Below are 13,739 nucleotides of genomic sequence, written 5' to 3'. Positions count from 1 at the left end.
TCAAAGTTCTTTTATTTAGATAACTCATGCGCTAGCCAAGAACTAGGTGAGGGCTAATGAGGGGGCTAGAGCTCGGGCTAGGGGGGTAGAGCTCAGGCTAGACTTTTGTCCACAAACATTCATTTATCCTTGCCAATCATTTGCATTTTAACATTATGGCACATGCTTTTTCTTTTCTTTCTATTGCATCAACCTCTTAGGGCCTAGTTTCCAAGCCCCTACTCAAGGACGAGGAAAACAAGGAACTAGTATTGGTGACAAATAACAGTCAACCTGAAGATGGGATGTGGATAGAACAGAGAGATGAAAAATGTTAAGTATAGATTACCATGGGCACGCAACATCAATCAGAGCCTCCTATTTGATTTTCTCCTAGGCAGTGGAAAGAAAGGCCTTAAGAAAGGTCACACTAGACTAAGGTTAAGCGATAATCACCAAAGTGAAGCATGGGAACAAGAATACAACCAAAAGCGATCTATCATCCAATTCAACCTGTGATCCATGCTAGAATGCCCTTAAACATTAAATGAAAGCACTTGAACAAAAATTGTTAATGTACCTCATATTTGATGACCCACCTTCTTTGGATGAGCAAGCTAGATGAAATAAAGCACTGACCAGAGCATGGATAAGAGGCATCTAAGGTTAGTTATATGTGGATCACAATAGGATTGCTAGCTAGCAAACTGAAACAATAGGAGAAAATTTTCTCTTAGGAGTTACCCACTTAGGTGGGTAACAGAACTTTTACACATATAAGTGACAGTTCGAAAGTTAACACATCCAACATCTAGCCACATTAGCATCATAAAGTAAGGGGACAACATAACTTCTAACCCATCCAATGTAATATCCCAAAGAAATTTTTCCCTTAGGATTCTATTTGTCTAGGGTTTCTAATGAATCAGTAACAAAACATATTCATTCATTTCTATATAACAATGGATACCTTTTCTGAGAAATGCATGAATAATATAGAAGATTTCCAATCAACAATATGGTAAATCACAATGGGTTAGGACTGAACAATAGATTTATTCAATCAATGTTCCACCAGTGTGATTAGCCCAAACAATTTCCACGGTCTTTTTTGAATTCTAAGTAAAGATAATACTAATCCTTAAAGTAGATTAATATATCAATTTGTCACTAGGGCTGATATGTTAGAGATACTAAGTCCCCAATAGTAGTTGTCCCTCAATCAAAATATCCACAACAATGATCAACAACAGTGAGTCCACAATTTCAATTCTATGACTGCTAGACTAATTAACTATCCTCTGTCAAACTTACTACCTATCTATTATGCTACCGAAGTACTTCTGAGTTGCCATCTGTGGTGGAGTAGCTCTTTGCGCTGGTTCTTATTTGTTGTTCCAACCCGATTGTCCAGTTGTGTATGATGAAGTCTCTTTTTTCTATGTGAGTCATGATCAAAGTACCTGGGTATGCCTTCACTCATCCAAAATTATCCTTTTTGATCTGCCAACAGAAACTATACTTTGGCCCTGCAACCATGTCTTATGGCCCTGTGACCCTGCAACCTTGAAGTAGTCTTAGCAAATTTGTTAACTAATTCAACCGGCCCTTTTCTTCAATCTGTCTTGTTGTTGCCCAAAGTGTACACAAAGAGCCACAACGCTCAGGGCGGGGCTTGTCACTCTAATCCCTGCCCACTCCGTTCTAGCTATCTCCAAGGCAAACTGTAATATTCCTAATTAGCCATGGCTAATTGGAATATTAGATTTTGCTCAATTTTGCCTTCTATAGTTATTTATAAATAAGAAGGTCAGGAAAGGGGGACATAACTCACTTTTTGAATAAAGTCACTCCCTAGTAGCACAACGTTGTAACTTAAAAGGGGAGCCAAGGGGGCCAAAGGACCACTGAGAGAAGGGGGCCCACGTAGACACTTGGAGGGACTGCGCAGATGGAGAAGGAGCACGTGGCAAGAGAGAGGCTATGTTGGAGGAGGTGGGCCTTAGGGTTTTGAGAGAGGCCAACGCTATAAAGGAGAGAGGAGCCTCCTCATTTGGGAATCAAATTATGTTGCATTTGAGCTAGTCATTTCGACTTAGAGCACGCTGGTTGTTTACTCTATCTGCAGCACTGTTTAGTGCATCGAGTGTCTTCGTTCGGAGATCTCACCCTTAGGCCTGGGGGACTTCGAGTGCCTGCTCGGGCAAGGTAGTCTCATCAGTATTTTGCAAGAGGAGTGATCTTTGGAGTTGAGGAGGAACTGAGCATTTTGATGACTGCGTAGTCTTAAGAGGGGAGGACGCAGTTTCATTTGGTAGGAGCTCCGGATTGGGTTTATGTGGAGGATTTGAGCTTGGAGATTGAGCAAGGGATCAGCCCTTGCATATTGGAGGATTTTGGCAGAGTCTCGGGTAGAGTTTTGGAGGATTCTCTTCAGGGGCAGCGCAGAGCCTTGAGGGATAGCGTAGATCCTCAAGGGGGTGATTTTCGGGGGTCAACTATTTTAGAAAAGCTTTCTGGGCTTTTCTGGGTTTATTGAGCAGAGGTTGATTCCAGAGTTTCAGCATTTTCTGAGGAGGGGAACAGCCCCAAATCCTCACTTGATTCCAGTAGTAGCAGCAGCACAACAGTTCTCCGGCAGCTTGGACGCAGTTCAGAGAGGCCATTTCCTTACCATTCTGAGTGTATTTCTTCACTTGCCTTGTGCAAGTCGAGGTGCTATCTTCCTGATCACCTCTTGTACTCTTTCCATTACTCAGTATAATAAAATGGCTTAGCATTTCCCTCTGCATTTCTCGAGTATTTGCTTATGTTCCATGTATACATTATTGTATGTTGCACTACTGTTATTTTTATCTCTTTGAGCTTCCTGGCTACTATACCACTTGTGTGTTTTTCTCTTATACTCTTAGAGAGAGTCTGGTGTTATTTTTATCTCTTTGAGCTTCCCGGCTACTATACCACTTGTGTGTTTTTCTCCTATACTCTTAGACAGAGTCTGGAAAGGGCCAAGTAGCCTCCAGATCTCGTCCTCTTTTCAAAGGCGACCTATCTGGTAAATGCCCTCCCAATCCATCTCTGGTTGGAGTTTGCTTGTGTTTGAGGGATATCCCTGATAAGGGATATTACAGTGGTATCAGAGCATAGATCTGGCTCAGCCTGTGGAGCTAGCAGTCTATGACACCGAGGGAGAAGCCCTACATCTGTTACAGAGGTAGGAAATACAAAGATATTGAGCGTAGGTTGGAGAACACCTACGGAGAGGGAGACTGTGTTCGAGTGGTGGACACAGAACAGGAGGAGCCTGTGGTGAACACAGAACAGGAGGAGCCTGTGGTGGATTTGTCATTTCTTTGATTCCCATTCCTTCGGTTGTTGTTGTTGTCGTCACTATCGGGAGAATTCTTCTGGAAGGGGCATTCTCTAGCATAGTGTCCAGTCCTATGGCAGGTGAAACATTTACCCTTCTTCTTTTGAGTCTTAGTCCTTCCTTTGTCCTTGGAACCACCAGAGTTCTTCTTTCGGGAATGAGCAACATAGGCAGCATTTCTTTCATTATCAAATTCCTTCATCCTTGTTTCTTCTTGCATACATCTAGACAGAAGCTCATCAAAGTTAGGGATGGTATTATTGTTGAGAATGGTAGTTGTGAATACTTGCCATTCATATGGAAGTCCTCCAAGTGCGGTGAGAACCATCTCACGATCAGCTATTGTCTCCCCAATAGCTAGCAGATTGTTCCTGGTTTCGGTCAACTTCATAAAGAAAGTTTGAATAGACTCGTCTCGGCCCTTCTTCATATTCTTCAACTTGTTCTTGAGGAGTAGCACTTGGTTCACATTGTTTACTTGGAACATAAGTATCAGTTTGTCATACATCTCCTTGGATGTGCCTAGTTCAGATATGTAGGCAACCAGACTCTTATTTATGGATTCCCTGATCAGCAGTTTTGCTCTGATTTCTCCCTTCTTATACTTGTGTTTAACAGCAGCAGAGGCATTTGATGGAGGTTCTTGAATCTTCCCTGTCACATGATCTAGGAGATCATGATCTTCTAATTTGAGATCTAATAACATCTTCCAGGCATAGAAGTCATCACTTCCAGTCAGCTTGTCATTCTCCCTCAATTCAAGCTTAGAGGAATCCATTTCCTTCGATGATGATTGCTATAGATAGAGTTTGTCTTCACCTCAGCTCTGATACCATGTAAAGTTTTGTAGATGTTCTATGCTAAGAGCAATTTCACTTTTCTCACAGCAATCATACAAGTAGATAAGCAAAATGCAGATAGAACATATAAGCAGATCTTACAGAAGACAAATCAGAAACAAGAAAAATGTATGTGTTTGTTTCGACGGTCAACAGGATGCTTCAACCAGCAAAGTCTCCTTTGGTCAGCCAGCCCAGCATGTGTCACAACAACCCTCCAACCAGTAGATGAGTCAACCCAAGTCAGTTCTACAAAAGTCAACGCTATCCTGAAAAGTCAACGCAGGGGCAGCAAGCTAAAAGTCAACGCAGCAGCAAAACGGTCAACCCTTTGACCTCGATTTTTGTGCCAGGTAGTATGGCCTTCAAAAATCGAACCTCCCACAAGTTTTCAGCTTGTTTGGACCAAGCGTTGACCAAAGTCAACGTTGGTCAAACTTCTGCGAAACCCTAGCAGCAGAAACCCTAGCAGCAGAAAAATCCTCTTCGTTCTTCCCACGTGTGGCTGAAATTCGTCCTCCAGGTAGCTCGTACTTTTTAGGATGAGAGAGGAAGATGTGAGTTGTTTTTTTGTGATCAAATTCTCTCCAACTTTTCCTGTATATATATATCCATCAATGAGGGTGTGTGACACATCTGTTGGGCATGTGAGCCTACATTACAAAACTGGCTGACCTTTGCACATATAATTTATTAAGAATAATAAATTCAAAATATAAGTTCTGCTCATCGGATTAAGACTATTTTTATATGGATTTTACACCTCTCAGAAAGAGGAATCCAACAAAAATATTAGCCTCTTAATCTGAGCATCAGAACATGGAGTTTGGACCTAGTTGTCCAAATTTAACAGTTGCCCATGGTGCAGGACAAGGATTGTATCTTTGTCGTCGTTGATCGACTGACAAAGTACGCACACTTTTTCGCCATATCCACACACTACACAGCAGCGCAGGTGGCCGAGCTGTTCTTCAGGGAGGTCTTCAGGCTACATGGTCTTCCTAAGACCATCATCAGTGACAGGGACAGTCGTTTTATGGGCGGGTTTTGGCAGGAGCTTTTCCGGTTGGTGGGGACGCAGTTGACACCGAGTACCAATTATCACCCACAGACAAACGGGCAGACAGAGATAGTTAACAAGTGGCTGGAGGGCTACTTGCGTAACTATGTCAGTGGGTAGCAGCGAGCATGGCTGAAGTCGCTGCATCTGGGAGAGTACTGCTACAACACTACACATCACATGTCCATTGGTATGTCACCATTCTATGCTTTGTATGGATATCATCCCTTATCTTTTGTTGACGTGATGTTTGGTGCTAGCAAAGCTCCGAGAGCCAAGATTTGGATCCAAGAGAGTCAGGATATCCTCCGAGCTCTCAAGGATAATATGGCTACAGTGCAGAACCAGCAAAACCTATATGCTGACAGGGGTCGGGTGGAGAGACAGTTTGAGGTAGGGGACTTGGTCTACCTACAATTACAGCCATACCGACAGTCGTCACTGAAGCAGAAGGGAGTTGAGAAGCTCAAGCCCCGCTTTTATGGGCCATACAGGGTGATACGCAGGATTGGACAGGTTGCGTATGAATTGGAGCTGCCCCAAGGCAGCAAGATTCATAACGTTTTTCATGTATCATGCCTGAAGAAGGCATTGGGGCAGCAGGTGACAGTGACAGATGAGCTACCACCCACGGATGATGAGGGGCATTTGGTGTTGCAGCCAGAGGCTATTATTGATACCAGGGAGAGGCAGTTGCGGAGCAGGACGGTCCGGGAATTCTTGGTGAGGTGGAAGAATTTACCGGATGAGGATGCCACTTGGGAGAGTGAGAAAATTTTGCAGCATCCATCACTTCAGTTGCTTGAGGACAAGCAACATTTTGCCGGGGGAGACTGTAATATTCCTAATTAGCCATGGCTAATTGAAATATTCGATTTTGCTCAATTTTGCCTTCTATAGTTATTTATAAATAAAAAGGTGAGGAAAGGGGGACATAACTCATTGTTTGAATAAAGTCACTCCCTAGTAGCACAACGTTGTAACTTAAAAGGGGAGCCAAGGGGGCCAAAGGACCACGTAGAGAAGCGGGCCCACGTAGACACTTAGAGGCACTGCGCAGATGGAGAAGGAGCATGTGGCAAGAGAGAGGCTACGTTGGAGGAGGTGGGCCTTAGGGTTTTGAGAGAGGCCAACGCTATAAAGGAGAGAGAAGCCTCCTCATTTGGGCATCAGATTATGTTGCATTTGAGCTAGTCATTTCGACTTAGAGCACGCTGGCTGTTTACCCTGTCTGCAGCACTGTTTAGTGCATCGAGTGTCTCCGTTCGGAGATCTCACCCTTAGCCCCCGGGGACTTCGAGTGCCTGCTCGGGCAAGGTAGTTTCATCAGTAATTTGCAGGAGTGATCTTTGGAGTTGAGGAGGAACTGAGCATTTTGATGACTGCACAGTCTTGAGAGAGGAGGGCGTAGTTTCTTTTGGTAGGAGCTCCGGATTGGGTTTATGTGGAGGATTTGAGCTTGGAGATTGCTCAAGGGATCAGCGCTTGCATATTGGAGGATTTTTGGTAGAGTCTCAGGTAAAGTTTTGGAGGATTCTCTTTAGGGGCAGCGCAAAGCCTTGAGGGATAACGTAGATCCTCAAGGGGGTGATTTTCGGGGGTCAGCTATTTTAGAAAAGCTTTCTGGGCTTTTCTGAGTTTATTAAGCAGAGGTTGATTCCAGAGTTTCAGCATTTTCTGAGGAGGGGAACAGCCCCAAATCCTCACTTGATTCCAGTAGTAGCAGCAGCACAGCAGTTCTCCAACAGCTTGGACGCAGTTCAGAGAGAGGCCATTTCCTTACCATTCTGAGTATATTTCTTCACTTGCCTTGTGCAAGTCGAGGTGCTATCTTCCTGATCACCTCTTGTACTCTTTCCATTACTCAGTATAATAAAATGGCTTGGCATTTCCCTCTGCATTTCTCGAGTATCTGCTTATGTTCCATGTATACATTTTTGTATGTTGCACTACTGTTATTTTTATCTCTTTGAGCTTCCCGGCTACTATACCACTTGTGTGTTTTTCTCCTATACTCTTAGACAGAGTCTGGAAAGGGCCACGTAGCCTCCAGATCTCGTCCTCCTTTCAAAGGCGACCTATCTGGTAAATGCCCTCCTAGTCCATCTCTGGTTGGAGTTTGCTTGTGTTTGAGGGATATCCCTAATAAGGGATATTACACACTAAGGGGGGTAGTCCCTAAAGGTGGAAACTTGTTGAAAACAACAAGTCTAGGAGATGCAATTGCTTATCTTGGTAACTTGAGAGGATTAGAAGGCAAGTTAAATTATCAAGTTGAGCAATGTGAGACATATAAATTCAGTTAGATTAATATGACACTCAAGATGAAACAATAAGAGATGAGTGCCTTAAGGACAATGCCCAAAAAGATTAAAGAACCTGCTCAATGATGAAGATACTTCAAGCTACAAGATAAGTAATGTTGCAAGGAAATGTTAGTATGATGAGATGGCACAATATCAATGTGACCAAGGATAAATGCAGGTGCAACGAGATTGGTAACCCACAGCTGCCAAATGAAAAGTTGAAGTTAAAAGAGATGCAAGATCTACTTAATCAGAAATGCAAGATGAAAATTAGGAATGATTTAATGAGACTATGTATATGAAGAGTGTTCCAATGAAGTTACTTGTGATGAATAGATTCAAATACCACTTATTGGTCAAGATTTCAAGGTGTCAGTTACAATTAGAGGAACACTTCAATGTAACAATGATTGCGATAGAGATTACCTATATGTGCCTTACCTATAAGTGCCTTATTAGAAATTGTCAAAACAAGAAGAACCTTTAAAGATTACAATGCACAAGATAGGAAAAACTAGATAAGATTGTGTAATATCCCCAACTTTGTGAGCATGGGAATTTTTCCCAATTTTGGTAATATTAATTAAAAGGGGCAACTAGTATTTTGGAGAAAGGTGGCAAGTATTATTTTAGTGCAGATTGGCGGCAAATTATTATTTTATTAAAATGGTGGAAAAAGTAACTAGGTGGAAAATGGCCCCCACCAGTAAAATAATATTAAAAAAAATGTCTAGAAGGATGGAGAGAAAATATAAAAGGAAGGACTCTTTTTGTGGATTATCTCTTGGCTATTACACTTCATATTTCATCTTCTCTTGGAGTTGTTTAGCACAAGGGCTAAAGCGTTGTTTAGCACCAGGAATTCCAAGCGGAGTTCTACACTCATTTCGAAGAACTTCAAGTGTCTCCCTAGAGAGGCAATTTGGGGAGATCAATTCAGAGCTTCCATTGGCGATCATTGCAGGAGTTTGTTCAGCACTGCGTTTTTCTTGGGCGCAAAGGTATTTTGTGGAGCACATTGTGAGAGCAAGCGTGGGTTAGAGGCTCCAAGATTTTGCAGGGATTTTTCTTATTGTTAGACCGGAGTTTGGACAGTGATTTTCTTAGCTCGATTGGAGGCTATTACCTGATTCAATTTTTCTATCTTTTGGCAAGGGCACAAAAGCTATTAACCAAGTGTTGCGCTAGGGTTTAGAGAAGTGGAGTCGGGAGAGATAAGGGTTGGATATAGGAGGTATTTTTCAGTGGAGAATTTAGCCGGAGCTGGGAGAAATTTCTCGTGGTAGATTTGGACATAATTCAGTAGTATCAAAATTGTGGGGTGTTTTCTGGCCAAATTGGGCAATTCACATTTGTTGGGGATCACCGAGGGCCGATGGATTTGGGAAATTCACACTTGTTGGGGGTCACCGGGGATCAGTGAGTTCAACGCAAACCCTTTCTGGGTTTTTGTGGTTTATTGGGAGGAGTTTTTGACTAATTTTACAAAATTTTCTGGGCAATATTTGGGCCCAAAATCCTTATTCTTATAGTAGGGCGAATTGTTGGTTTGCTGGGGAAGTTCACCATTTTGTAGGTTCCACTTTGGCTTGGAGATATGCCAAATATTTTCTAGGTATTTTCGGGTTTGAAGGGAGGCGCTTGCCGCTGCAATTTTAGAGCATTCCAGGCATTATTTTGAGCAAAACGACCAGTTCCATTTGGCAGTGTTTCACAGATTTTCTAGGCAGTGTGCATTATCAATTTGGAGCCATTTTAGTAGTTGGGTTAGCGAGATTTCACCTTGGGTTTGCATAGCTTGCACAGCAAGCCTAGGTTCCATTGTTCTTACTCATTATGTACTCAGATTCCCATTGATTAATAAAATGGCTCAGTTATTCTACTTAATTTTTATGGCATTCTGATTTGGGTGCTTGGAATTTAATTTTAATTGTCATTCCTAGTTCGTGTTTTTGGTATTTATTGTTATTTTCCAATTAGGAATATTATAGTGGTAACAGAGCCATGATCTTGGCCAGTTGTGGGGCTTAAGCCAAGTGATGACAAGACCAGAATAAAAAGCTAATAAATCATGGGATACAAAGAAAAGTTAAAATCAAACATGGTAGTAACCTTGAATGAGGTGATTAGGATGCAACAAATGATGATTGATTTGGGGGAGCAGTTGATTCATACCAAAATTGGGAATCAGGACCATTCTCAATTATACAATAAATCCACTATGCTCAAAATTATGGATAATACATCAAGATGGGAAGACATGATTGCAATTGATGTGGAGTTATTGGCAGCAAATTGGAGGGCATACCAATCATTGGGACATGACATTCAGGCATCCCTCTCCTTTTGGGAGTTCTGTGAACTAAGAGACATGCACAAATCAGTGCTAATTCAATGGAATTATGCAGTGATGATGAGAAGGATCAAGGCAGCAGATGAAAAAGCAGTTGAAGGGGCCATGGTTGGCAAGGAGACAATTGAGCATACACCCATTGATGAGATGTCGACAGTTGATGACGTACCTAGTGTTGTGACCGAGTTTTCAAGTGATAGTAGTGCACCATAAGTTGATGAGGTGTCGGGAGACATCTCCACCGTTGATGAGGAGTTGATAGGTACAGAGGCATCCAGATCTATGACAGAGTTGTCGGACAACAGTCACCTACAGGTGACCAATGAGGATGTTTTATATGATGGGTTGTCAATGGAGCAGTTGGAGGCTCAAGTTGAGGTTGTGATGGAGGAGGACGCGCAAGCGTCCTTGGGGCTAGACATTGACGAGGGGCAGCGCGGAGAGCACACGTTGGGATTTCAGCGCAGTTCACTTCAGAGGCACATTGGCGGGGTCCTCAGCATTATTATCTCACCCTTATGCATTAGATTGAGAGAGGCGAAGTTGTCAAGACAAATCATAATGGATGACCGAGTCAGCGCGGGCCAATGGCCTGAGTTGAGTATGGCACAGCATCAACATGGAGGGTTTGTCTCATACACTGGAGATTGTACATTTGATCCCTCTTTTGGGATTGAAAGGCGAGACGTGCTGAGTTGGTACCCGATGGAGCAGGTTAGGCGGTTGGGTACATCCATGGCCACATTTCAACAAAGGTCGTGGATTACTAGAGGAGTACGAGGGCCAGATTGTTGTTGGCATCCAAGTGGGATTCCCCATCACAACATGGGCTTGGTTAGTGATGGTATTAGCAGTGCAATGGATCCGGTGACCAAGCACCCACACACTTTCAGCTCTCCATTAGCACTAGTGTCAGGTTGGATTGATAGGAAGACAAGAAGACTCCACGGGTTTTCTGGGGATGTTGGGCATACATGGGATTGTAGGATGATCAACATACTCTAGCAGGGGCTGGTCGGAGGAGGTGCCATCAGCAGGTCATAAGTCAAAGCATTGTACGGAGACAGTGCCCTCTTATTGGCATATTAGATGCGAGAGCTACTGAGGCTAGGCATAGAAGTATCATTTTCGTTAGCATGTAGTGGATTCACTAGCAGAGTAGCAAATGCATGGATGTATATGGGATGGCCGAGGATGTAGGGTGGTGCAGCAGTTGGCGTAGGTGTTCGGTGGTGCGCAAAGTTGTGCCACAGAGTTCAGTGTTCTGTAGAGGAGCACAGAGGGGCACGGAGGAGTGTTGTTTCGAGTGGGCTTGCACTGTGGAGTAGAAGGAGCAATTCACATCACCTTGGGGTTTCGCATGGATTGACAGCTACTTCATCACAGGAGGGATACCAGATGATTCGAGATGTTATGGCAGTTGGTAGTGGTGTCCAACAGTGCACAAAGCTGTGCAACTGGGTGCATTTGTGTGCCAAGGGGCACAGAGATACCTGTTCTTATTCCGGGGAGGGGAGGGATGCTTGCTCGTATGTAGTGATGTGCGATGCTCCCCATTGGGATTTTGGAGCATTACAACCAGGGAGGCCGCCTGATAGAGACGACAGGCATGCCATTGGGTATCGATCACCCAAGATCAATGAGGACACGGATGAGCATCATTTGATGATATCCATGGGGACTCGCGCACCTCTCTCACTTCTACATTATTTGCAGGGACAAAGGAGTTGGATGTTGTTCCTTGACACCTTCATCACGAGCGGCAGAACAAGAGAGGCTCACTTGAGACAATTAGTTGGGACACAGAGTGTCCAGGGAGATACTTCTCGGTGGCATTTGGTCAGGACACAAGCTGATGGGTGCAGGGTTAGGGAGGTGACTATGAGGGAGCTGCAGGGTGCACTATTAGCAGCAGTGTTGTTAAAATCGCGATAAAATCGCGATTTTATCGGAAAATCGCGATTTTTTCCTCTGCCCGATCAAATCGCGATTTTTATCCGTAAAAATCGCCACTTTTTTTTTATACCGATTTTTATCGAAAAAATCGCGATTTTTTGAAAATATCGCGATTTTTTCGAAAAAATCGCGATTTTTACGCAAAAAATCGTGGGAGGCGCGGGCAGCGGGGTTTTATATGGCAAATTCGATTTTTTTTTAATTCATTGTGCTGTCGCCGCGCGGAGGAGGAGGAGAAGAGGTGAGGGAGAGGAGCTGAAGGGTTTCCGTCGGATTTGGGAGCGAATCCAAGCGTTTTTAGGAGGAATCCAAGCCAAGATCACCAATTTGTCCATAAAAGAGGTATGTAGATTAATTTTTTTTGGTTTTGCTTCTATAAAAACTTTGGTTTTCATTGTTTTTAAAGAATTTTTTGAAATTTTTCATTGATTTGGGATGGGTAATTTGTTATGACTATGAGAACCAATTTTTTATTTTTATTTTCTCATTTTTTTTTTACATTGTTTATTTTTTTTGAATTTTCATTGTTTTTTGGCATTTGCCATTGGCATTTGGTTGGGTAACTTGGGTTTAGAAATTGGGATTTTGGAAATAATTAACTTGTAATTTTGCAAATGCTAAATTGTAATTTGTATTATGTAATCCTAAATTCCTATTTCCTAATCCTTATTTTTCCATAGGTTTGCAAATTCAAAATTCAAAAACAAACATGCCAAGGAAATTGGATCCTTTCTGGGAATATGGTGACCCTAAAACTCCGAATGATAGACAAAACTTGTATTGCAAGTTGTGTGGAAAGGAAATATTCGGGGGGGTGTACAGGTTGAAGTTCCACCTTGCACAAATCCCTGGACATGATGTGGGGCCCTGTCTAAATACAAATGCTGAAATTATCCAAAAAGCCATGAGAGCATTGGGAGAATTAGAGCACACTAGAGATGCCAAAGAAGAACTCAAAAGGCAACTAAAAAGGTCAATTGAAGGAAGTGGGCCAAGTGGCACTGGTTCTACTGCAGCGTCAGTCAATCCGGTAGCTGCATCATCATATTTTGTTCCTCGAACCACACCTGGTTCACAACCAACTATTGGTTCAATGCTAAAAAGAACTGAAAAAGAACAAGCTGACAAGTTGATGACAAAATTTCTCCTCTGGAGTGATATTCCTTTCAGCATTGTAAGGAGTAATCCATTTTTCCAACCTACTGTTGATGCTATTGCCAGTGTTGGCCCGGGGTACAAAATCCCTTCTCTTCATGATTTCAGAGGCCGGCTTCTTCAAGATGAAAAGCGTGACTGCACCCAAAGATTGGAGGATTTTAGGGCATCATGGGCACAAACAGGATGCACTGTTATGTCAGATGGTTGGACTGACCAAAAGGGGAGAACCCTTATAAACTTCTTGGTTAGTTGTCCCAAGGGGACTATGTTTATCAAATCTGTTGATGCAACTCATCAAATCAAAGATGCAAGAACTTTATGTGATTTGCTGGATGTGTTTATTTTGGAGGTGGGTGCAGAAAATGTTGTCCAAGTCATAACGGACAATGCTGCAAATTATGTTGCTGCTGGTAGAATGCTTATGGACAGGCATCCTGCTTTATTTTGGACACCTTGTGCTGCCCATTGTATTGATTTGATGTTAGAGGACATAGGGAAAATTCCCTTTGTCAAAGAGGTTGTTGACTCATCAAAAAGCATCACAAAATTTATTTACAATCACACATTTGTGCTTAGCTTGATGAGAAAATGCACCAACAACAAAGAGTTGGTGCGCCCCGCCATTACACGGTTTGCGACGAGTTTCATATCTCTTCAATCCCTCTTGAATTCTATGTGGGATTTGAAGAGAATGTTTCTTTCAGAGGAGTGGCGTGCT

General features: G+C 42.8%; 1 protein-coding gene across 3 annotated transcripts in view; it reads right to left on the bottom strand.

Annotated features, from left to right (window-relative positions):
* The window catches only part of LOC149167457 (uncharacterized), a 344,481-nt gene that overhangs the window by 268,096 nt on the left and 62,646 nt on the right, over window positions 1-13,739 (bottom strand). The window lies entirely within an intron of this gene.

This window comes from Pinus tabuliformis, chromosome 5_1 (assembly GCF_031772625.1).
Source record: "Pinus tabuliformis cultivar Carrire ecotype Pingquan chromosome 5_1, CPIR1, whole genome shotgun sequence".
Classification (NCBI taxonomy): domain Eukaryota; kingdom Viridiplantae; phylum Streptophyta; class Pinopsida; order Pinales; family Pinaceae; genus Pinus; species Pinus tabuliformis.
Note: the sequence above shows the minus strand (reverse complement) of the source record. Positions and strands in the feature narration are given on the sequence as shown.